Raw genomic sequence first — 27,160 nt, 5'->3', positions numbered from 1 at the left:
TTGGCCGATCTACCTCAACACTATTTTCCCACACAATCCCCATATCCCTCGATATCTTCAATATCTAGAAACCTATCAATATTTGTCTTGAACATACCTGATGACTGAGGCTCCACATTCTTCTGGGACAGAGAATTCCAAAGCTTCACCACTTCCTGAGTGAATAAATCCCTCCTCAGCTCAGCTTTCTGTCTATTTTCCTGCCTGAACCCCATAACCCTTAACTCTATTGTCCATCAAATATCTGTCAAACCCGTGTTTGAATATAATCAATGACCCCCAGACTTCGCTGCTCACTGTGTAGAGAAATCCAAAGACAAACCTTCAGAACATCATATTCTTTTTTATTGCCACAAGTAGGCTTACATTAACACTGCAATGAAGTTACTGTGAAAAGCCACTAGTCGCCACATTCCGGCACCTGTTTGGGTACACAGGGAGAATTCTGAATCTCCAGATTACCTAACAGCACATCTTTCAGGACTTGTGGGAGGAAACCAGAGCACCGGGAGGAAACCATGCAGACACGGGGAGAACGTGCAGACTCCGCACAGACAGTGACCCAAGTGGGAATCGAACCCAGGTCCCTGGCGATGTGAAGCAACAGTGCTAACCACTGTCAACCGTGCCGCTACATTAGATATATCTCTGCCAAATGTTAATTTACTGTCCCTGAAATGTCAGCCATATCCTGGGGAAACCAGCCCTTTAATTGGGAACATTAGGAAAGAGATCATCCTTTTAACTTGACAAATAAATGAATCAAGCTGAGGGACCCTGCAGCCTGTGAAGTATTTCCGGGCACTAGGACCTGGCCTGGAACAGACTATGAAGCCCCGCCCATTATTGACGTCACCACAACCCCGCATGCGCACCGCTCCATCTGAATCAAGATGGCGGCCGTTAAACTGGGCCTGTTATCGGGAAAAAGACCCGAAGCTGCAAACGCAGGACCTACAGGTACGTATTCCTGGTTTAGGGCCTTCACGCGGTGTTTAAAAACTCTCTCCTTCCAGAGCTGGCTCTATCGCTTCGTTCGGATTTCCACATCCTTACCCGCTGCCGAGGACACAAAGAAGCGTCTCTTTCCCAGGCGGCATCACACACTGCGCATGCTCCAACTACTCCCAGGCAATGCACCTGCGCACTGCTGTCCTGCGGTGTCGATCGGGGACATTCACCACCGCGGGGAATGCCGGTTAATGAACACGCCATTCATCATCCCAATTAGTGAATAGTGATTTTTGTTTGCTATGTTGTGAAGATTGGGTGGATGGGATAAAAATTATACATAAATCCAAGTGAGCAGCCCTCAATTATAAACCAGAACAAAGGGGAGTACAAATTAATTTTCATTGAGGTATAATGAAAAGTATTGGGCTGGACCAAGTCCCCACGCCAGCGTGCAAGAGTTGGTGTTTTATGCCAGGAAAATTGGCACAAAACAGCCACTGATTCCCTGCTCCAAGGGAGGGAGTCGGGGACTAGCAGGGAGGCAGCGTATAGCTCCCATCTCTAGATTCTGATACAGCCTGGAGGATTGCTGGGTCCGTGGCCACGCATGCGCAGGGTGAGACCAGCAGCGGCCTCGCTGTGCTTCAAGGCAGACCATGCCCAGGACCCGGACCGCAAAAGTAGTATCCCCTTAGGCCGCTCGCATGCCCCGGACCTCCCCCCTACAGTGCTCCCAATTGAAGCCCTCCCTGCTCGCGGATCGGCCCTTCCCCGACTGAATATGATGCAAGGTTGCCGAACGGCTGGGACCATGAGAATCCGACGTCGTCGCGAACTCGGCCGGTTGGAGACGGAGCATTCCGGGGCGGTTCTCCGGCAATCGCCTCAGGCCATGCCGCATAGAACATAGAACATAGAACGATACAGCGCAGTACAGGCCCTTCGGCCCTCGATGTTGCACCGACATGGAAAAAAAATCTAAAGGCCATCTAACCTACACTATGCCCTTATCATCCATATGCTTATCCAATAAATTTTTAAATGCCCTCAATGTTGGCGAGTTCACTACTGTTGCAGGTAGGGCATTCCACGGCCTCACCACTCTTTGCGTAAAAAACCCACCTCTGACCTCTGTCCTATATCTATTACCCCTCAATTTAAGGCTATGTCCCCTCGTGCTAGCCACCTCCATCCGCGGGAGAAGGCTCTCGCTGTCCACCCTATCTAACCCTCTGATCATTTTGTATGCCTCTATTAAGTCACCTCTTAACCTTCTTCTCTCTAACGAAAACAACCTCAAGTCCATCAGCCTTTCCTCATAAGATTTTCCCTCCATACCAGGCAACATCCTGGTAAATCTCCTCTGCACCCGTTCCAAAGCTTCCACGTCCTTCCTATAATGAGGCGACCAGAACTGTACGCAATACTCCAAATGCGGCCGTACTAGAGTTTTGTACAACTGCAACATGACCTCATGGCTCCGGAACTCAATCCCTCTACCAATAAAGGCCAACACACCATAGGCCTTCTTCACAACCCTATCAACCTGGGTGGCAACTTTCAGGGATCTATGTACATGGACACCGAGATCCCTCTGCTCATCCACACTGCCAAGAATTTTACCATTAGCCAAATATTCCACATTTCTGTTATTCTTTCCAAAGTGAATCACCTCACACTTCTCCACATTAAACTCCATTTGCCACCTCTCAGCCCAGCTCTGCAGCTTATCTATGTCCCTCTGTAACCTGCAACATCCTTCCTCACTGTCTACAACTCCACCGACTTTAGTGTTGTCTGCAAATTTACTCACCCATCCTTCTGCGCCCTCCTCTAGGTCATTTATAAAAATGACAAACAGCAACGGCCCCAGAACAGATCCTTGTGGTACGCCACTCGTAACTGAACTCCATTCTGAACATTTCCCATCAACTACCACTCTCTGTCTTCTTTCAACTAGCCAATTTCTGATCCACATCTCTAAATCACCCTCAATCCCCAGCCTTCGTATTTTCTGCAATAGCCGACCGTGGGGAACCTTATCAAACGCTTTACTGAAATCCATATACACCACATCAACTGCTCTACCCTCGTCTACCTGTTCAGTCACCTTCTCAAAGAACTCGATAAGGTTTGTGAGGCATGACCTACCCTTCACAAAACCATGCTGACTGTCCCTAATCATATTATTCCTATCTAGATGATTATAAATCGTATCTTTTATAATCCTCTCCAAGACTTTACCCACCACAGACGTTAGGCTCACCGGCCTATAGTTACCGGGGTTATCTCTACTCCCCTTCTTGAACAAAGGGACCACATTTGCTATCCTCCAGTCCTCTGGCACTATTCCTGTAGCCAATGATGACCTAAAAATCAAAGCCAAAGGCTCAGCAATCTCTTCCCTGGCTTCCCAGAGAATCCTAGGATAAATCCCATCCGGCCCCGGGGACTTATCTATTTTCACCTTGTCCAGAATTGCCAACACTTCTTCCCTACGCACCTCAATGCCATCTATTCTAATAGCCTGGGTCTCAGCATTCTCCTCCACAATATTATCTTTTTCTTGAGTGAATACTGACGAAAAGTATTCATTTAGTATCTCGCTTATCTCCTCAGCCTCCACACACAACTTCCCACCACTGTCCTTGACTGGCCCTACTCTTACCCTAGTCATTCTTTTATTCCTGACATACCTATAGAAAGCTTTTGGGTTTTCCTTGATCCTACCTGCCAAAGACTTCTCATGTCCCCTCCTTGCTCGTCTCAGCTCTCTCTTTAGATCCTTCCTCGCTTCCTTGTAACTATCAAGCGCCCCAACTGAAACTTCATGCCTCATCTTCACATAGGCCTCCTTCTTCCTCTTAACAAGAGATTCCACTTCTTTGGTAAACCACGGTTCCCTCGCTCGACCCCTTCCTCCCTGCCTGACTGGTACGTACTTATCAAGAACATGCAATAGCTGTTCCTTGAACAAGCTCCACATATCCAGTGTGCCCAACCCTTGCAGCCTACTTCTCCAACCAACACATCCTAAGTCATGTCTAATGGCATCATAATTGCCCTTCCCCCAGCTATAACTCTTGCCCTGCGGGGTATACTTATCCCTTTCCATCACTAACGTAAAGGTCACCGAATTGTGGTCACTGTTTCCAAAGTGCTCACCTACCTCCAGATCTAACACCTGGCCTGGTTCATTACCCAAAACCAAATCCAATGTGGCCTCGCCTCTTAGAACATAGAACAGTACAGCACAGAACAGGCCCTTCGGCCCTCGATGTTGTGCCGAGCCATGATCACCCTACTCAAACCCACGTATCCACCATATACCCGTAACCCAAGAACACCCCCCCTTAACCTTACTTTTTAAGACACTACGGGCAATTTAGCATGGCCAATCCACCTAACCCGCACATCTTTGGACTGTGGGAGGAAACCGGAGCACCCGGAGGAAACCCACGCACACAGGGGGAGGACGTGCAGACTCCGCACAGACAGTGACCCGGCCGGGAATCGAACCTGGGACCCTGGAGCTGTGAAGCATTTATGCTAACCACCATGCTACCCTGCTGCCCCTCTTGTTGGCCTGTCAACATATTGTGTCAGGAAACCCTCCTGCACACATTGTACAAAGAATGACCCATCTAATGTACTCGAACTATATCTTTTCCAGTCAATATTTGGAAAGTTAAAGTCTCCCATAACAACTACCCTGTTACTTTCGCTCTTTTCCAGAATCATCTTCGCCATGCTTTCCTCTACATCCCTAGAACTATTAGGTGGCCTATAGAAAACTCCCAACAGGGTGACCTCTTCTTTCCTGTTTCTAACCTCAGCCCATACTACCTCGGAAGAAGAGTCCCCATCTAGCATCCTTTCCGCCACCGTAATACTGTCCTTGACTAGCAGCGCCACACCTCCCCCTCTTTTGCCCCCTTCTCTGAGCTTACTAAAACACCTAAACCCCGGAACCTGCAACAACCATTCCTGTCCCTGCTCTATCCATGTCTCTGAAATGGCCACAACATCGAAGTCCCAGGTACCAACCCATGCTGCCAGTTCCCCAACCTTATTTCGTATACTCCTGGCATTGAAGTAGACACACTTCAAACCACCTACCTGAACACTGGCACCCTCCTGCGAAGTCAAATCTGTGCTCCTGACCTCTATACTCTCAATCTCCCGTACCCCAAAACTACAATCCAGGTTCCAATGCCCCTGCTGAATTAGTTTAAACCCCCCCAAAGAGCACTAACAAATCTCCCCCCCAGGATATTGGTGCCCCTCTGGTTCAGATGTAGACCATCCTGTCTATAGAGGTCCCACCTTCCCCAGAAAGAGCCCCAGTTATCCAGAAATCTGAATCCCTCCCGCCTGCACCATCCCTGTAGCCACGTGTTTAATTGCTCTCTCTCCCTATTCCTCATCTCACTATCACGTGGCACGGGCAACAACCCAGAGATAACAACTCTGTTTGTTCTCGCTCTGAGCTTCCATCCTAGCTCCCTAAAGGCCTGCCTGACATCCTTGTCCCCTTTCCTACCTATGTCGTTAGTGCCAATGTGGACTACGACTTGGGGCTGCTCCCCCTCCCCCTTAAGGACCCGGAAAACACGATCCGAGACATCACTTACCCTTGCACCTGGGAGGCAACATACCAAACGTGAGTCTCTCTCGCTCCCACAAAATCTCCTATCTGTGCCCCTGACTATTGAGTCCCCAATTACTAATGTTCTACTCCTTTCCCCCTTCCCTTCTGAGCAACAGGGACAGACTCCGTGCCAGAGGCCCGTACCCCATGGCTTACCCCTGGTAAGTCCCCCCCCCCACAAGTATCCAAAACGGTATACTTGTTACTCAGGGGAACGACTGCAGGGGGTCCCTGCACTGACTGCTTCTTCCCAGTCCCTCTTACAGTTACCCACCTATCTCCAGTCTTTGGTGTAACTACTTCCCTGAAGCTCCTATCTATGACCCCCTCTGCCTCCCGAATGATCCGAAGTTCATCCAGCTCAAGCTCCAGGTCCCTAACACGGTTTTTGAGGAGCTGGAGTTGGGTGCACTTCCCACAGATGAAATCAGCAGGGACACTGACGGCGTCCCTCACCTCAAACATTCTGCAGGAGGAGCATTGTACTGCCTTCCCTGACATCACCTCTAGATTTAAAAAAAAACAAGAAAAACTAGAATACACCGATTTTCAGGAGGCAGAGCTTCCGAAAACTGGTGCCAATCCTGATTTCGCCGTCAAAACAGATTCTCTGCCCCGTCGCTGAACGCGATTTCCGTGTCGGGAATCGGAGAATCTAGCGCCTTGTTCTGCGTACAATCCAGACAGATCATTCCTTAGATGAAAAACAGAGGATATACAACAGATACACAATGTAAATACATAAACACAAACATCGGGTGAAGCATACGGAGTGCAGCATTATTCAGTTGAGAAGTTCGTGGAGGGATCAGATCAGTCCATAAGAGGGTCATTCAGGAGTGTGATAACAGCGTTCAAGAAGCTGTTTTTGGATCTGTTAATGCGTGATCTCAGACCTTTGTGTCTCCTGTCCGATGGGAGGAGTCTTTGATTATGCTGCCCACTTTCCCAAGACAGTGGGGGATGTAGACAGAATCAATGGATGGGAGGCGGGTTTGCGTGATTGACTGGGTCGTGTTCATGGCTCTCTGTAGTTTCTGATGGTCTTGTGCTGAGCAGTTGTCACAGCAGGCTGTGATGGATCCAGAAGGCTGTTTTCTATGCTGCATCTGTAAAAACCGGTAAGAGTCAACGTGGACATGCTGAATTTCCAGAGTTTCCTGAGGAAGTATAGGCGCTGTTATGCTTTCTTGGTCGCAGCATCGATGTAGGAAACCCTATCCATCTAATATTGGAAAATAGATATCTAATGAGAAGAAAATCAATTTGTGTATCCTTTTAAGTTTGGCCAATCCACCTACCCTGCACATCTTTGGGTTGTGGCGTCAGACCCACGCAGACACGGGGAGAACAATTTATGTATCCTTAATGAACATCGATATGCAGAGAGGAAGATGAAAGGCCTTTAAACACCTCACTTGGCATAGAACTGTCAAAAACTCAAAACAGGAGCTTCAGGAAATCAAAGTGCTGACCAATAGCATAGTGCTGAGTTGTTGGAAGACATTTTTAAAATATAAATTGTTGGACCCCGGTTCGATTCCCATTTGGGTTACGGTCTGTGCTGAATCTGCGTGTTCTCCCCGTGTCTGTGTGGGTTTTCTCTGGGTGCTCCGGTTTCCTCCCACAGTCCACAGGTTAGGTGAATTGGACATTTTGAATTCTCCCTCAGTGTACCCGAACAGTAACTTCATTGCAGTGTAAGCCTACTTGTGACAGTATTTAAAAAATTACATTCACTCGGGTTCCAGCCCTCAAGTCTGGTGACAGACCTCACGGCTCCCTTGCCCTTCTGGCCTGTGAGCTCCTCTTGCTGCTGTTTCCCAGGACAATCAGTGTCCACTCTCCTACATTACTCTATCTGATAGAGTTCAGGGGCTCAGAGGAGGAAAAAAATGAGGACATGAATCTGAATTCAGAAGTACAGTTAAAGAAACATGATTCAATTGATAAACTTAAGGATTTAAGTCAAAGTACTTGATTGCAATGAATATATTAATTTTGGCTGATACTGATGGGGAATGGAAGCGAATTATGTTAGTTGTTTTATATCGTTCTTCTTTTCTATGATTTTGACACATCATCTTTCTCCTTTCTTCCATTTAAATGGTGGACCATGCTACCCAGAATTCCCTGCATGGGCGAATACAGATATTTTAGTTTATGAACAACTCCATATTACAAAAGAACACAGCTGAATACAAAACAATCAGCAATACAGTAAAAATATCCACAATACACCAAAACTGGACATTCTGAATTCTCCCTCAGTAAACCAGAACGGGGGCCGGAATGTGGCGACTTGGGGATTTTCAGAGTAACTTCATTGCAGTTAATGTAAGCCGACTTGTGACAGTAAAAGTTATTGTTATAAAATAGAAACCAATGAATAATAAACAAGAAAACAAAACCACCAGATTTCAAGCCACCACCACCCACCACCACCACATCAGCAGAAATGCTCCCAAACGGGCAGCACAGACCACTGGTAAAGCACACACCGATATGGGGCACGGCGGAAGAGAGCGAGAGCGAAAGTACACCTCTCCCAAGGAGCACAGTTCAATCTAAAAAAACAGTTGTGTGTGTGAATACATCTTATCTTAATCCAAAAGACTGAATGCACAGGTACAAAAAAGCAGAGCAGGGTTCAATTAGAATGGGCATTGGATGCAAAGCAATTTGGGCTGAAGTGGAGATGGAGGAGATACTGTTGGGTTTAACCCATTTGACTATGATTTAGGAGCAGAAACAGGCCATTCAGCCCTCCAAGCCAGTTCCACCATTCAATAAAATCAGGGCTGAATTGGTTGTGGTCTCAGTTCCCCTTGCCTGTCTGCACCACCAACCCTTGCACCCAGAACCCTTGTCTATCAAAAATCTGTCTAACTCTGCCTTAAATAAATTCAATATCCCAGCCTCCACTGTTCTCTGGGAAGTGAATTCCACAGACTAATGAACTTCGGGGAAAAAAAATTATCCTCATTTTAGCCTTCATGTTCTCCCCATCTCTCATTCTTTTTTTTTCTTTTTTTAAAAATAAATTTCGAGTACCCAATTATTTCTTCCAATTAAGGGGCAATTTAGCATGGCCAATCCACCTAACTTGCACATCTTTGGGTTGTGGGGGTGAAACCCATGCAAACACGGGGAGAATGTGCAAACGCCACATGGACAGTGACCCAGGGCCGAGATTCGAACCCAGGTCCTCAGCACTGTAAGCAGCAATGCTAACCACTGTGCTGCCCCCCATGTCTCATTCTTAAAGTGTGTCACCTCGTTCTAGTCTTTCCCACGGGTCCAAACCGCAGTTGACTTGTTGGGTCCGGAAATTTCCAATGTGGGACACTAAAGGGAGGTAGGTTCCAGGAGAAATTATTTTTTAAGCAGACGTTGTCCAACATTGCAATAGAATACAGCATTGTTTGATTAACAAGTATATCCATTGAGTGTTTCAAGCTACAACGGTGTTCCAAAATACATTTGGTAGAATTGCAGAATTTCCATTCACTGACGATGGAGGAACAGGGATAAATGTCCAACTCAGAATGATGTGTGACTGGAAGAGGATTTGTAGGTGATGGTGTTTGTCTACACCGGTGCCCTCATCTTTGTAGCTGGTGTGGTGACAGGTTCTGTTAATCTCCTGGCAAACTCTTGTGTAGGTTCAGAGCTGATGGCAGGTACCTTTCCCTGAAGGATATTAACATCACAGTTGGGTTTTTACAATAATCCAGCAGTTTCATGATCTCCTTTTCTAATGCTGGTCCCATCGATTCTGCCCAATGTCACAACCTGTCTACTTGTTTTTGTGGCCTCTCTGTTATGCTCCCTTTTTGCTTTCTTAAGACCATATTAAAGAGGTAGAAAATTTAAGACAGACTTGAGGAGAAACTACTTCTCCCAAATGGTTGTGAATCTGTGGAATTCGCTACCCCAGAGTGCGGTGGATGCAGGGACAGTGAGTAAATTTAAGGAGAAGTTAGACAGATTTTTAATTGGTAATGGGGATAAAGGTTTATGGAGAACGGGCAGAACATTGGAGTTGAGGCCACGAGGAGATCAGCCATGATCACTTTGAAGGTGTTTAGGCTCTGGATGCTAAATTGCCTACTCCTGCTCCTAGGTCATGTGTTCTAGGGAGGAGATGCTCTAGCTGATTTTGGAATCCAGCTCCTGCTCTGCAGATGAGGTGACAGATGAGGAACATATCAGCCATGATAGAATGGCGGATCAGACTCACTTATAATAATAATGGGCCAAATGGCCTAATTCTGCTCCTATATCTTATGAACTTATGAACTGTTTCTTACTCTCAAATTGAGTGAATCCTTTGCTGTTTCTCCTCTGGGCCCCATCTCCACTATTATTGTCTGATTGTCCCACTGAGACTCTCACTGTTATTATTGGACAATCAGCCAGTCAGTCTGAGCCTGTGGCCGCTCTCACCATCTGGAACCGTCACAATGCCCGGGTGATTGACGACAGCTCTGGACCAATAGGAAGAGCATGGGTGGGGCTGGAGGACCGACCGAGCGCGGCTGGGCCTCCAACCAATCGGAGTGAATGAGGGGATTTGATTGAAGCATGCGCACTGTGGGTAATGGCGATGGACAGCAGCTCCTTGTTGAGATCTAAAATCGGGAAGAGGCAATTGACGGGGCGGAGGGAGCGAAGAAGCATGTGGTTAGGCGGAAAAGCTCCGTAAACATGTTGTGTGAGCTGCAAATCTGGGAAAAGAGCTTACCTGACCCAATTTGTACCGAGCGGGGCTGCAGATCCTCATGTTAGGCCTGGGTGAACGGCCACCACCTTTATTGGGGGAAAGCTCACCAGGGCCAATGTGGAGCCGCCATCTTTGTTGGAGGCAATGTTTTTTAAAAAAGAATAATCCTTATCATCACAAGTAGGCATACATTAACACTGCAATGAAGTTACTGTGAAAATCCCCTATCGCCACATTTCAGCGCCTGTTGGGGTACACAGAGCATGAATTCAGAATGTCCAAATTACCTAACAGCACATCTTCACACTCTGCACAGACAGTGACCCAAGCCAAGAATCGAAGCTAGGACCCTGATGCTGTGAAGCAACAGTGCTAATCACTGTGCTACCATAGATTGGCCACGCTTAATTACTCCTTAATGTCCAGGGATGTGCAGGTTAGGTTCTTGGTTATGGGGATAAGGTGGGTGGACGAGGGAATGTAAATGGGTAGAGCGCTCATTCGAAGGGTTGGTGCAGACTCAATGGGCCGAATGGCCTCTTTCTGCACTGTTCGGGTACACAGAGGGAGAATTCAGAATGTCCAACTCGCCTAACAGCATGTCTTTTGGGATGTGTTGAAGGAGGTGATTGTTTTGGGAGGCATTTGTTACCCTATGTTCAGAATGAAGCCAACCATCAATCTACATTAGCCTTTGAGTCCCAACGTCTTATTGTTGAAGCAGAGCAGGAAAAGAAGAGAAAGACGTTCTGCTTTTCAGTTCTCACTACCTCTTGGGCTATTCTCCTCCATGTGTCCAAAGATCTACGACTGTGTCCAGTCACATGAAGAACCATGTCAAATCTCTACCCTGAGTAAACATCATCCTCGAATAGAGGGACTGCTGATGACATGGAGGGGCAACGTGTAGCAGGGAGTATGAGCGTTCATCCTGGACCAGGGAGCAGGAGGAGAGAATGTTGTGAATTTCTATCCTGGACTGACAGTGATTAATTTTGGAAAATCCTTTTACAGGGGGTTAGAAAGGGAGGATTTACACAAAGCAAACTCAAACCAAGAATAGGTTTACTTTTTTCCTGAATTTCTTGTTTGGACTGACAAAGATGGCTTTTGTAACTTTCATTTTCAGGGTATTAGAAAAGGATTTGCAGGCAGGAAACACAAGCGAATCCTGACATCAAACTCCTACAGCATCACTCAATTCATCAGGACCTGGATATTATTGCACTTTCAGTGTAAGCATTGAGTTCCAAGTCATTACCACTCACTGTACAATTTCTGCCTCATATCACCCTGTAGCTCTTGCTCCAAATCTTAAATCTGTGTCCTGAAATCCTTTTGCAATCAGCTGGAAGGAGCAACGTTTGGCAGCAGGGTAGCATGGTGGTTAGCATAAATGCTTCACAGCTCCAGGGTCCCAGGTTCGATTCCCGGCTGGGTCACTGTCTGTGTGGAGTCTGCACGTCCTCCCCCTGTGTGCGTGGGTTTCCTCCGGGTGCTCCGGTTTCCTCCCACAATCCAAAGATGTGCGGGTTAGGTGGATTGGCCATGCTAAATTGCCCGTAGTGTCCTAATAAAAGTAAGGTTAAGGGGAGGGTTGTTGGGTTACGGGTATAGGGTGGATATGTGGGTTTGAGTAGGGTGATCATGGCTCGGCACAACATTGAGGGCTGAAGGGCCTGTTCTGTGCTGTACTGTTCTATGTTCTATGTTCTATGTTTCTTTAACTACTTTACCGAGATCAATCAGAAACTTGTACGTAAATCAATCTACTTTCTTCCAAGGAGAACAACCGCAGTTTCTCCAACCTAACATTGTAACTAAAATCCCTCATTCCTGGAACTATTCTGGTAAGTCTCCCCTGCACTCTCTCAAGGACCGTCACATCCTCCATAATATGTGGTTTGCACAGATCCAGATGTTCTGTCTTCCTGTCTGTGATGTCATCACGCACCGACACTTGCACGGTGACATCACTCCCCGATATTTCCTCAACTAGGAACCTTTTCCTCCGACTCCAGAGTTGCTGATATCTATCCAGCTGCAGGCAACAGTGGGACATTTTAATATTGAAAACAATGAAACTGCTTCACAGCTCAGTATTTCTGAGCATTTATCAACAATTTTGAGCTTTTAGTGCTCTGCTCTGTTACCTGTGAGGGGTTCCATGTCTCTGGAGCTGGTGTGACTCTCAAAAAACAATGCAAAACGCCCGTGGAGGGTGAGGGCTACCAGCTATTGACATATAAAATCCCTTCTTTCTCTCTCTCGCTCGCTCCCTCCCTCCCTCAGAAAACTCAACCAAGATTCACTTCAAAATCTGACACTCAGTTCATGAGGACCTAAATGTAAGTGTTTCTATTTGATCTGTGGTTAAAGATTTAAACATCTGTGCAGCTGAAAATAGGATAGAGCAAGATTTGCAAACAAGGATGGGAATGTTCCATTGAGATACTGCTTAACCAGGGCCCAGGGCTGGTTTAGCTCACTGAGATAAATCGCTGGCTTTTAAAGCAGACCAAGCAGGCCAGCAGCACGGTTCGATTCCCGTACCAGCCTCCCCGGACAGGCGCCGGAATGTGGCGACTAGGGGCTTTTCACAGTAACTTCATTGAAGCCTACTCGTGACAATAAGCGATTTTCATTTCATTTCATTTCATTTTCATTTCATTTCAATGTAGGTCAATGAGCACAGGGGTGATGGGTAAGTGAGTGGGACTCAACTTTGGCAGATTCCCTTCCCTGAAGGACATTCGTGAACCAGTTGGGTTTTTACAACAATCCAGCAGCTTTCATGGTCACTTTTTCCTAGTGCTGGCCTCACAAATGACCAGATTCATTCAGCTCAATTTCACAACCTGCCTTTGTGTTTTTGTGGTTTCTCTCTCACTCCCTTTATTCTGTTTCAAATCAATTTCACAGGGTGTTAGAAGAGGAGGATTTGCAGTCAGGAAACTTAAATCGAAAATGATATCAGAATCTGATGGAGACGGCCAATTTATTGTAACCTAAACATCATCGTAATTTGAACATGGAAGAAAAAAGCACCGATCACAGTGGGGGGAAACCGTTCACGTGTTCTGTGTGTGGACAAGATTTCAACCAGTCATCTGGCCTTTCGGAACATAATTGCAATCAGGACAGGGAGATGCCGTGGAAATGTGGGGACTGTGAGAAGGGATTCAATAACCCATCCCAGCTAGAAACTCATCGACGCAGCCACACTGGGGAGAGGCCATTCACCTGCTCTCAGTGTGGGAAGGGATTTGCTCACACATCCACTCTGCTGAGACACCAGCGACTTCACACTCAGGAGAGGCCATTCACCTGCTCTCAGTGTGGGTTGGAATTCAATCGGTCATCCAACCTAGCATTACACCAACGGGTTCACACTGGGGAGAAGCCGTTCATCTGCTCCCAGTGTGGGAAGAGATTTGCTCACTCGTACACCCTGCGGACACACGAGCGAGTTCACACTCTGGAGAGGCCATTCACCTGCTCCCAGTGTGGGAAGGGATTCACTCATTCAGCCAATCTGCTGAGACACCAACGAGTTCACACTGGAGAGAGACCGTTCACCTGCTCCCAGTGTGGGAAGGGATTCACTCAATCATCCCACCTACTTGCACATTGGTATATTCACACTGGGGAGAGGCCATTCACCTGCTCCCTGTGTGGGAAGGGATTCAGTCAGTCATCCAACCTGCTGAAACACCAGCGAATTCATAAGTAACTGTTGTGATTGGAATTTGCTGGTGATCATATTCAGGACTGAACCATGTCCATCTGAGTCTGTTTCTGCTTAATTAAAAAATAACTCCAGCTCAGTTATAGGTGTTAATATAGTTGGTCTTTGAAAGAGAGGATTTGCAGTTAGGAAACACAAACCAAACATCATATCAGCATCTAACACTTACCGAATTTATCGGAAACTGAATCAGATTTTGAACATAGCAGGAAAAAGCACCGTTCACAGTGGAGAGAAACCGCACGTGTCCTGTGTGTGGACAAGGCTTCAACCAATCATCTAGCCTGCCAGTATATAAATGCAGTCACACTGGGAGAAACCATGGAAATGTCAAGACTGTGGGAAGGGATTTGATTACCCATCCAAGTTGAAAATCCATCAGTGCACTCACACTGGGGAGAGACCATTCACCTGCTCCCAGTGTGGGAAAGGGCTGACACACTCACAACACTTGCAGCCACACCAACATTTCTCGCTGGAAAGAGGCTGTTCACCTGCTTCCACTGTGAGAAGGGATTTGCACATTCCTCCAATCTGCTGAGACATCAGTGAGTTCACACTGGGGAGAGACCATTTAAACATCCCGACTGTGAGGAGTTTTAAAACAATTCTGGGGAACTGATGTCCTATCAACATGTACACGCTGTAGAATGGGTTCAGACTATCTTCTCGCCTCACTACAGCTGTGAGTTCACACAGGGGAGAAGCCGTTCACCTGCTCCGAGTGTAGGAGTGGATTCACTCAGTTATCCAAACTGCAGATGCACCAACAAGTTCAGGGATTGGATTTTTATGGTAATCATATCCTGGACTGAAACATGTTAATTGGGGTCAATTGCTGCTGATGTTCATGAACTCCAACCCAGTTAGAAGCAATTAAATTCTGAATAAAAATCAAGTCAAACTAGTTTGTGTGAATTATAGTGCATTGAGTCTTTTTAATATCGCTGAAACAAGTTAGTTCCTTTTGAAGGGCTCTCCTCTCCGTCTCCTCCATCCTCACTTCCAACAACAAGCGTGAGGAGCTCGTGGAGTTTGTCACTAAGATTGAGACAATCTGATCATCTGTCGCTGCTATTCCCTCCTTCCACTCGTCCACCGGGCCAAACTGCTCGGAAGTCCATTTTTATCCAAGGTCTTTGACTCCATCATCTTTGCAAGTGGACTTGTAATGGTTTTGATAAAGAAAGAAATTACAGGAAGTTTTAATGTCAGAATAAAGGACAAAAGAGTGTCCAGTTCAGGTTCAAAGATGGGTAATATTAGCATTGAAACATTAACTCTGTTTCTCTCACCACAGATGCTGCCTGACCTGCTGAGATTTTCCAGAACTTTCTGTTTTGATTTCAGTAAGCTTTTAAAATAGCTTAATACTCAGGTCAATCATTTTATCCACAAGGGTTCGAGAGCCTCAGAAGCATCCAACTGCATCCATTAAACTCTCAGATTACTACAGCAGAGATTCATTGTTCTGGCTCAGCCAGCCTGACTGTGGATTAATTGGATGGATGTTTCAAAGAGCCACCACTGGTATATTAGACCGAATGGTTTCAATCTGTGCTGTATCATTCTATAAAACAATGAATATTCCACAGGAATAGGCTCGGGCAGCACGGTGGCGCAGTGGTTAGCACTGCTGCCTCATGGCACCGAGGTCCCAGGTTTGATCCCGGCTCTGGGTCACTGTCCATGTGGAGTTTGAACATTCTCCCCATGTTTGCATGGATCTTACCCCCACAACCTAAAGATGTGCCAGGTAGGTGGATTGGCCATGGTAAATTGCCCCTTAATTGGAAAAATGAATTGGGTGCTCTAAATTCATAAAAAAGGAATAGAAGTCGGCCATTCATTTGATTTATTGTCACATGCACTGAAGTACAGTGACAAGTATTTTTCTGCGGCCAATTATTTGTGTTAAATACTGTGTGTTAAGTATTTTTAATATCTCTAACCTAAGTTCTCCCTCTGCCCTGTTCCTCCACCTTCACCCCTGTGGCTTCTCCTGTGGCTTCTTTGTCATTCAGATTGGGCAGAGTTTTTTGGTTCTCCTGTGGCTTCCCATTGGCCACAGGCAGGATCTTCCAGTCCTGTCAAAGTCTATGGCCTTTTGCATGGTTCACCCGTCCTGCCGCATGGGAGGCTGCCGCAAGGCGGTTGGTGAGTCTGGAAGATCCAACCAGCGGTAAGGGCTGGAAAATTCCACCCATTGAAACAATCGGATTCTGTTGATTCTAATAATCTTTATGACTGTCACAAGCAAGCTTACATTAACACTGCAATGAAGTTACTGTGAAAATCCCTCACTAAACCACTCAGTAAAATTGCCTATGAAGTCCTTTCTTGCCCAAGTTCTGAACTCACATCTTTCCCCTCTTTTCCTGCTGTCTCCCATCATGCTCTCTCAGAGCTCATCTTGTCTGTGAAACTCGCCCATTGCTCCTTTGACCTGATTCTCACTAACCTGCCGAACAGCCACTTCCACAATCTCCATGTTTCCATGGTGTCTTCATGGAGACAGTGTCTTTGTGCCTCTCCTCTTTAGACAATCAGTTGAAGCTCGGCCACACACACAACACATGGATGGTTTCTCCCGGCAGTGAATGGTGTGATCTTTCCTTCAGGCTGTGTAACTGGTTAAAGCTCTTTCCACAGTCAGTTCACTGGAACACTCTCACTCGGGTGTGTGTCTGTCTCGGTGATTTTCCAGTCACACTGATGTTTGAATATTTTCCCACAAAGGAAACTTTCTCATTCCACATTCATAGTCTGAGGATATTCAGATCCTGATTAACCGAATGACACTGTTGGAGCTTGATGTGATATTTGATTTGTGTTTCCAGTCTGAAAGTCCTCTCCTAATGCCCTGTAACTGAAATTCAGAACAGACAATTCCAGTTTCTGGGTAACATTTTTCCTCCATACGGACAGTGACCCAGAGCCGGGATTCGAACCCGGGTCCTCAGTGCCGTAGGCAGCAATGCTAACCACTGTGCCACCGTGCTGCCCTTCTTGTGATCTTGGGCAGAGCAGTTGCCATACCCGGCTGTGATGCTCCTGGTAGGATACTCTCTCTGGCACATCTGTAGATGTTTGGCATGCGGGCATGCCAAATTTCTTTAACTTCCATAAGGAGAGACATTGTGGGGCTTTCTTGACTGTTACATCATCATGAATGGACCAGGACAGACTGTTGATGATGGTGACCCCCAGGAACTTAAAGCTAATGACCATCTCTACTTCGGAGCCATTGATGTAGATGGGGGTGTTTGTCGTATTACACTTCCTGAAGTCGATGATCAATTCCTTGGTCTTTCCGACATTTAGAGAGAGGTTATTTTCGGTACACCATGCAACCAAGTGATCTATCTCCCTTCTGTTGTCTGACTCATCGTTATTTGTGATACAACCCACCAGAGTCATATTATCCGCAAACTTATAGATCGAATTGGAGTTAAATCTTGCCACACAGTGTGTGTGTATAGGGAGTACAGTAGAGGACTGAGCACACATCCTTGTGGGGCCTTGGTATTGAGGACTATTGTGGAGGAGGTGCTGTTACCTATCCTGACAGATTGCAGTGTGTTGGTGAGCGAGTCAAGGATCCAGCTGCATAGGGAGGGGTCAAGTCCAAGATTGCAGAATTTGGTTATTAGTCTTAGCAGTGATAATGGTGTTGAAGGCGGAGCTGTAGTCTATGAACACGTCTGATGTAGGTGTCCTTGTTGTCGAGGTGTTTGAGTGTTGATTGTAGGGCCAAAGAGATAGCATCTGCTGTGGACCGATTGCGGTGATAGGGGAGCTGCAATGCATCGAGACTGTCTGGGAGGCTGGCATTGATCCGTCCCATGATTCGCCATTTGAAACATTTCATGATTTCAGATGTCAGAGCCACTGGTCAGTAGTCGTTGAGGCAGACTACCTTATTGAGGAACAGACTAGAGAACAGGGTGTTTTAGATCTAGTATTATGTAATGATAAAGGGTTAATTGATAATCTTGCCATAAAAAACCTTCAGAGATGTGTGACCAGATGATGATAGACTTACATTATGCTTGAATGTGAGATATTTCAATCTGCAGCCAGGGTATTAAATTTGAACAAAATAAATTATGAACGTATAAAGGACAAATCAGCTGTGGTGAATTGGGGAAATACATTAAAATAGGTGTGACTGTACACAGGTGATTGATAGAATGGACATAATTATTACATTATTTATATTCCTTCAATACACAAGAACCCAAAAAGGTCCAACAAGAACCTGTGGCAACCAGAGGAAGTTCAGGGTTTAGTCACCAATTTGCCCCAGAATGAAAAGAGAAATGGAAAGGGGGAAACGCTGATTTCCTCCCAGATGTTGCTGAGAGGGGGCAATTTCATTGTTCAACTTCCGTATTGTGGCGTCACAATGGATGTCTGAATCAGCCAATAGGAATCACTCTGCTCCATGGTGACGTCTCCATGGTGACGTCTCCATGTTCCAATGCGCAGGCTTGGCCCCTCCCCCAGCCACCTCAGACACATTTTCCAGTGTTTAACCCACAGTTTCCAGGCAACCGGCTGCTGGCTCCAGCCAGAGCGAGAAGCCGCTCCGGTGATGGCACCCTCCCCCGTGACCCGTGACTGCGCATGTCCAAGGGAGAGGGTAAGCTGCGCATGTGCGGGTTATCCCCTGAGCTGCATGCTGAGATATTGACCAATGGGAAGTGTTGGACGACCGGAAGGACTTTGGTCCTCCAGTCAATCAGCGCGGGCTTTGTGTAAATGAAAATTGAGCTGGACAGACTGATACTTCCTCCTGTGAGCAACATCTGTGTGTAAAACACTTTTCTCCCGCTTTCTATTTGTTTTCTCATTCTGGGCTTCAATTGTTGACTTGCAGGAATTGAAGGGAAAGGAATGACGCTGTCAGGACTCAGAAAGAGCACCCTCCCTCGGCCCATGTCCGCTCCCCTGTAACCCCACCTAACCTTTTGGACGTTGTAAGGATCCTCTTAATCCCTGTCTGCCCCTTGTTTTCCCTTTTAATTTCTGGTGTTTTTCTATTTGGGACAGTGTGGTGGCACAGTGGTTAGCACTGCTGCCTCATAGCACCAGGGACCTAAGGTTCAATTCTGGCCTCTTTGTGGAGTCCACAGATATGCAGGTTAGGTAATAATCTTTAGTGTTACAAATAAACTGACATTAACACTGCAATGAAGTTACTGTGAAAATCCCCTAGTCGCCACACTCCGGTGCCTGTTCGGGTGCACAGAGGGAGAATTCAGAATGTCCAAATTACCTAACAAGCTCACCTTTCGGGACTTGTGGGAGGAACCCAGAGTACCCGGAGGAAACCCACGCAGACATGGGGAGAAGGTGCAGACTCTGCTTGGACAGTGACCCAAGGCGGGAATCGAACCTGGGGCCCTGGAGCTGTGAAGCAACAGTGCTACCTGCTGTGCCACTGTAGATTGGCCACGCTAAATTGCCCCTTAATGTCCAGGGATGTGCAGGTTCGGTTCTCGGTTATGGGAATAAGGCGGGCAGGAGTGAATGAAAATGGGTAGAGTGCTCATTCGAAGGGTTGGTTCAGACTCATAGAACATAGAACAGTACAGCACAGAACAGGCCCTTCGGCCCTCGATGTTGTGCCGAACAATGATCACCCTACTCAAACCCACTTATCCACCCTATACCCGTATCCCAACAACCACCCCCTCCCCCCCTTAACTTTACTTTTTAGGACACTACGGGCAATTTAGCATGGCCAATCCACCTAACCCGCACATCTTTGGACTGTGGGAGGAAACCGGAGCACCCGGAGGAAACCCACGCACACACGGGGAGGACGTGCAGACTCCGCACAGACAGTGACCCAGCCAGGAACCGAACCTGGGACCCTGGAGCTGTGAAGCATTTATGCTAACCACCATCCTACCGTGCTGCCCCGTATGGGCCACTCGGTGGGCCAAATGGTCTCCTTCTGTACCTTAAGAATTCTATGATGATTTTATGATTCTATTTCATTATTTGTATATGGACAAAAATGTGCTAATGTCTTTAAGATGGGCTTCACCTTTAAGTTTAAAACCGGGATCTCCAGTTGGATATGCTATTTGGCCTGACATCAATGATGGCACATCTTGATGGACTTGGCTGTCGGCCAATGGACTGGTTCAGATTGCCGGGCCTTATCAATGGGTTGTGCTGATTGGCCAGGTTTTTCTCTAGAATAGTCCATCGTCTGTGAGACTGTGTTTTCCGTTTTTTTAGTTTTGTTTTGAAAACGGAGCTGAAGGAGTCTCTTTGAGTTTCTCTCTCCCTGAAAGGGTAAAACTCTCTCAAACCTGGAGCTCACTCCAGGGAAATGGATCCAGCCAACTTTCCCTTTCTAACCAGCCTGTGGGTGTTTAATGCCTGGAGACAGAACTGGAGGGAACTCTTTGGGCTTCTCTCCCTGAAAGGATACCAGACCTCTCTAATATCTCATAGAAGATGCTTCTCTGATACTCCATTTTCCTCAGTAAAGCTAGGGGACATTCTGGTGAGTCTGGAAAGCAGTGAAGTTTAAATCACAAGTTGAAGCTGGGGAGTTGAAGCTGAGGAGAAAGTGAGACCAAGAGCTTAAGAATTACACAGGACTGAGGCTGTTCGTTTTGAGTGAAGGCCCTGGGTTAACGCAAGTTAAAGTGATTTCCCCACAGGGAACCCTATAGCTGGGAGTTCTGGCTGAATGCTACTACCAAAGGATCCTCATTAGCGATCCAACCAGCGGTTACAATCACCCCTCGGCGTGGGAGGACAGCCTGCTGCTGCAACAACTTCAGCATCTGAAGCAAGCACACCCATCTTCCATTTCATATTAATCCTCTTTTTATTTTTACCCCTTCTCTTCCCTTTGTGTGTCTCCGTCTTGTGTGTGTTTCGGTGGAGGGTCAGATGGTAAAAGGGGGGGACTGGTAGATTATCTGGCTATTATTCTATTATTATTGCTTGAATTATTTCTAAGTGGGGCAGCACGGTAGAATTGTGGATAGCATAATCGCTTCACAGCTCCAGGGTCCCAGGTTCAATTCCGGCTTGGGTCACTGTCTGTGCAGAGTCTGCACATCCTCCCCGTGTGTGCGTGGGTTTCCTCCGGGTGCTCCAGTTTCCTCCCACAGTCCAAAGATGTGCAGGTTAGGTGGATTGGCCATGATAAATTGCCCTTAGTGTCCAAAATTACCCTTAGTGTTGGGTGGGGTTACTGGGTTATGGGGATAGGGTGGAGGTGTTAACCTTGGGTAGGGTGCTCTTTCCAGGAGCTGGTGCAGACTCGATGGGCCGAATGGCCTCCTGCACTGTAAATTCTATGTAAAAAAAAACAGTTGTTGTGTTTCACTTACAAATCTGATGCTTGTAAGTTATTGGAGCAGTTTAGGGCCAAAGATCTTGAATACTTTCTACAAATTGTTAGTTAATTCACTCGTGTTGAGACTCTGGCTCTGTGGGGCTGGAATTGACCGCACATTAACCCAGGGTGATGTAACAACACCAAGAGGCAATTTAACATGGAAAATCCACCTAACCTGCACATCTTTGGACTGTAAGGGGAAACCCACACAGACAGAGGAGAACATATAAACTCCACAAAGCAAGGAACTGAAGGTCAGAATCGAACCTGGGTCCCTCGTGCTGTGAAGTAGCAGTGCTAACCACTTTGCCACAGTGCAATCCTCAAGGAGGCCATTTGGCCTATCGATCTCCTTGAGGGCAACACAGTGGTGTACTGCTGCCTCACAGCAGCCGGAACCCGGGTTCAATTCCATTCTTGGGCCAGGGACATACATCTGTCTGGCAGCCTACATGAAGATTGTGAGGTCTCTGTGTCCAGGATAGGAAGCAGTGAGCATAGATTTGTCAATCAACCTTAACCAAAACTTTCAGTAGAATTTGGAGGGTGACTATCAGCTACAGTAGAGTGAGAATGGAGGGAGAATGTGTTGGATGAATATTTATAGCTTTTCAGTAAATGAGAGAGGAAACAAATTTCACATCAACTAAAATTGTCTATTCTGAATTTCTATCTTGTAATGATACTTGTAAATTCCTTTCACAGGATAATGGAAGGAGAGGATTGACGGAGGAAAATCTCAAACCAAATGCAAGTTGAGATCTGACCGAGTCACTCAGTTCATAGTGACCTGAATATCATCGGCTTTTGAATCTAGAAGGAGTTATGTTTGCCTGTTCCACCTGTTTCAAAAGATTTAAAAAATCAGTGTGACTGCCAAAGCACCGGGATACACAGACACACAGACACCCAATTTAGCGGGTTCCATTGTACAAACTGTGGAAAGAGCTTTAAACACTGACACAGTCGGAAAAAGACATTGAGCCACTCACAAAGTGGGGAGGGATCGTACTGTGTTCTGTGTGTTTGTGGACAAGGCTTAAAATCATCTTTGAACCTGGAGAGAGGCAGGAGCATCTGGAGCATGGCGAAACCGTGGAAATGTGGAGAATGTGAGAGGGGATTTATTTGCCCGTCCCAGCTGGAAATCCATCGGCGCCGCCATACCGGGGAGAAGCCATTCACCTGCCCTGATTGTGGGCAGGCATTCACTGAATCATCTACGCTGCGGAGACATCTCCGAGTTCACACCGGGGAGAGGCCGTTCACCTGCTCCGATTGTGGCAAGAGATTTGCTGATTCGTCTACCCTGCTGAAACATGAGCGTGTTCACACTGGGGAGAGGCCGTTCCTCTGCTCAGTGTGTGAAAAGGGATTTAATCAGTCATCCGCCCTCCGGAAACACCAGCGAATTCACACCGGGGAGAGGCCATTCACCTGCTCTCAGTGTGAGAAGGGATTCAGTGATTCATCCAACCTGCAAAAGCACCAGCGAATTCACACTGGGGATAGACCGTTCACCTGCTCTGCCTGTGGGAAGGGATTCAGTCGTTCGTCCACCCTGCTGTCACACCAGCGACTTCACACCGGAGAGAGACCATTCATCTGCTCTGACTGTGGGAAGGGATTCACTCAGTCATCCACACTCAAGAAACACCAGCAAATTCACAAATGACAGGTTGATTTATGGGGTACAAGAAATTACCATTGCAAAATGAATCAAGTTTCACAAGCCTTAACCATCCAGCCAGAATGGACACTTCAAATGGTCAATTCATAGGATTCATTAGCTGTTCAGAGGTAGGAAAGTAACAAGTTAAAAAGATTTTCTTAAACTTTCAATGAAAAGTACGTCACCATCAAGACGGAAGATGAAACATATCTGTCAGCTGGGCTACTATATAAAGTATTTTTATTAATGATTTTCGGAAGGTACAATCCAGCAGGTCACATGCTGGGTTCTGGAAGTTTCTGAGGAGTTTCAAAGTGAACAAAGGCTAACACCCCAGATGTCCTGGAATGTAACACATCTTGCTTCAAATGAACATTCCAGCTAAGCCACAGTGGCCCAGCAGACGGTGGGTCTGTCTGCCCCAACCAGTTACCAACAAAGCCATCTGGTTGCAAATCCTAATCTTCAATAATGGTAAGAAGTCTTACAACACCAGGTTACAATCCAACAGGTTTGTTTCAAACATCATGGCTACCCTCAATAATGGTGCCAATGGCCTCACATTAACTGTTCTGAAGCAAACGTTTGAACATGAAACCAGTGTCTCGAAGAATAAAAGGAACCCTGATTACAACTGAATGCCTCGAGCTTCCAGCCCTGGGAAAATTATCCTTTATTCAACATCGCGGAGGAATGATGGAAGGCTTTCCCAAGCTGGTAGCACGAGTAATATTGTCCTGTGGAATTGAACTCGGGCCGTCTCTGCTGGATCTCCGGGAAACAGCTCCAGGCACGCAGCCTGCACTGTCCACCATCTTACCTTCAACCCCCGGTGGGGGCAGTAAGAACTCTGACCCTCATCGAACTGCAAAACAAGGAAGGGGGTGGACATGTGAGCACAGGACGCGGCTGCATTTTCTCGAGCTCTGGCACTTCTCATCTTTTAATCCTTGTTTTTAATCTGGGTGGACATTACATAATTACTTGCTTTTGGAGCACGTGCTTTTGGAGCACGTGTCTTGCACTATGTCCCTGGAAGATCCTGGCTAGACTTTAGCGATGAGGATCTGAGTTGAGGACTCAGTGGTTGGGGTGGGCCCAGCCTGCAGTGGTGGTTTTGCTGGTGAGCAGGCCTACAACTCGGCTGTGATGTTGACATTGTGATGGTGGCTGCCATTAGGAAGGATGTTGTGGCCGATAGTCTCTGCTCCGTGGTGCAGCTTGTTGCTGCTCACTTTGATGAACTGCGAAACATCCTTGAGAGAACAGTGGAATCGGAGATGAGAATCCGTTTGCTCGTTGGGGCAAACTACCCGGTGAGGGCTCATATGAATACAAAATCCTGTTGCACGGTGTGTTGATTATTCTGACTGACTCAGAGTTGGGGCACACCAGATCCCTTGAGGGGAGTGGGGAATGTGTTCCTGGCTGAATTTGAGAATTGGCTGCCTTCACAATCTCGACATGAAGTCTGGGCGTTTTCAGTTCGATGGTAAAGTAAACTTGCCTTTATTAGGCGAGGCATAGAGTTTCAGAGCAGGGAGGTTATGATGGAACTGAATAAAATGTTGGTTCGGCACAGTTAGAGAGCGAAGGCCGTCTTGAAATCGGCCGACTTTCACGACAGCCTAGGAGCCCGCTCCCCGCACCTAATTCACCCCCACCCAGGGGCTAGGAGCGGAGCTCCGTTCTTCTCGGCGGCGCGGCCTTGACGTCATGCCGTTGACGCCATGACAATGCCGCGTACTTGGTGGTTGGTGTTTCCACGTGTAATGGTGGTATCCATGTCGATGATCTGGCATGTCATGCCGAGATTGCCATGGCAGGGTTGTGTGGTGTCGTGGTCGTTGTTCTGAAGGCTGGGTAATTTGCTGCAAACAATGGTTTGCCCTGCCAGGGCAATCTCTGCAAGACATGCCAGATCATCGGCATGGACACCACCATCCATCAGGTGGAAACACCATGCACCAGGTACGCGGCACATACTCGTGCGACTCGACCAATGTAGTCTACCTCTTACGCTGCAGGAAAGGATGTCCTGAAGCGTGGTACATTGGCGAGACCATGCAGACACTGCATGGATTCATGTCGCCTTACATTCCACCCCCCCCCCCCCCCCCCCCCACCACCCACCCCCCCCCCCCCCCCCCACCCCCCACCATCTGGCCTGGACTTGCAAAATCCTACCAACTGTCCTGGCTTGAGACAATTCACACCTCGTTAACCTGGGATTACCCCTATCTCTGGATCTGTAATGATTTGATTACCCGCTAATGCTCGCATTCCAAGCATTGTCTGGCATCTCTGAATTTGTCTCTATATATGTTTCTGGAACCTACCTCGCCATTCACCTGAGGAAGGAGCAGTGCTCCGAAAGCTTGTGTTTGAAACAAACCTGTTGAACTTAAACCTGGTGTCAGACTTCTTACTGTGCTCACCCCAGTCCAACGCCGGCATCTCCACATCATTTAAAAAAAAGTGTCCCAGCCTCTGGATCTCTCGATGCTGTATTCCCCACCTCTGGATCTCCCACTGCTGGATTCCCTGCCTCTGGATCTCTCACTTCTGGATACCCTACCTCTGGATCTCCCACTGCTGGATTCCCCGCCTCTGGATCTCTCACTGCTGGATACCCTACCTCTGATCTCTCACTGCTGGATACCCTGCCTCTGGATCTCTCACTGCTGGATACCCCGCCTCTGGATCTCTCTGCTGGATTCCCTACCTCTGGATCTCTCACTGCTGGATTCCCTACCTCTGGATCTCTCACTGCTGGATTCCCCACCTCTGGCTCTCTCACTGCTGGATTCCTGCCTCTGGATCTCTCACTGCTGGATTCCCGCCTCTGGATCTCTCACTGCTGGTTTCCCCACCTCTGGATCTCACTGCTGATTCCCGCCTCTGGATTCCCCACCTCTGGATCTCTCACTGCTCGATTCCCCACCTCTGGATCTCTCATGGCTAGATTCCCCATCTCTGGATCTCTCTATGCTGGATTCCCCACCTCTGGATCTCACTGCTGGATTCCCCACCTCTGGATCTCACTGCTGGATTCCCGCCTCTGGATTCCCCACCTCTGGATCTCTCACTGCTCGATTTCCCGCCTCTGGATCTCTCACTGCTGGATACCCTGCCTCTGGATCTCTCACTGCTGGATTCCCGCCTCTGGATCTCTCACTGCTGGATTCCCGCCTCTGGATCTCTCACTGCTGGATTCCCGCCTCTGGATTCCCCACCTCTGGATCTCTCACTGCTGGATTCCCGCCTCTGGAGATTCAATCAGCCTTTTTGTTGTTCTTTTCCCAGCTGCTCAGACTTTCTTCCGCTCCATCTCCCACTCAGACTCAGACTTACTAAACTCCCCTTGTATACATGTAGTACAAATTCTATGTATTAATTTTTAAAATGAATCATTTCTGCTCACTGTACAATGACTAAGGAATGTGCTGCCATCAGCTAATCCCACACTCCCAGTCTGGTGTCAGCTGATTATGGAATCATAAAGAGGCTGATGTCATTTTATGACATCAGTGGATTCCACAATCCCAATGGAACTCCGTGATGTCAGCTGGACTTTAGACCTAAGCAGTGTGATGGGAAAATTACAGACCCAGTTTTCAAAACTGTCCCAGTTTTCTTTAATAGAGAAACTCTGCTGCCCCTGTCCCAACTCACACTGAGTCCCATTCACCGATCACCCCCTGCACTCCCTGATCTACATTGACTGCCATTAAATTAACGACTGTTTTAAACCTCTGCCCCTCGATCTCTTTTGCTTCTTTAGGACATTTCTTAAAACCTACCTCTGACCAAGTGACTGGTCATCTGAACTAATATCTCTGTGGTTCAGCGTCAAATTCTCTTTGGTATTCACATTTGTGAAGCTCTCGGGGAAGTTTAAAGGTGCTATACAAATGCAAGGTTTTGTTGTTGTGGTTAGATCATATTCAGTGGAACCTGCTATTGTTAAGCAGTCAAACGCTTTCTTGGTGTGTCCAGAGAGGGCTACAGGAAGGCTGTTGACTATATTCGGC

At 47.2% G+C, this 27,160-nt stretch overlaps 1 protein-coding gene across 1 annotated transcript in view; it reads right to left on the bottom strand.

Annotated features, from left to right (window-relative positions):
- The window catches only part of LOC119961495 (zinc finger protein 585B-like), a 32,350-nt gene that overhangs the window by 1,648 nt on the left and 3,542 nt on the right, over window positions 1–27,160 (bottom strand). The gene's annotated exons all lie outside the window — the stretch shown is intronic.

Source organism: Scyliorhinus canicula, unplaced genomic scaffold, assembly GCF_902713615.1.
Source record: "Scyliorhinus canicula unplaced genomic scaffold, sScyCan1.1, whole genome shotgun sequence".
Lineage (NCBI taxonomy): Eukaryota > Metazoa > Chordata > Chondrichthyes > Carcharhiniformes > Scyliorhinidae > Scyliorhinus > Scyliorhinus canicula.
Note: the sequence above shows the minus strand (reverse complement) of the source record. Positions and strands in the feature narration are given on the sequence as shown.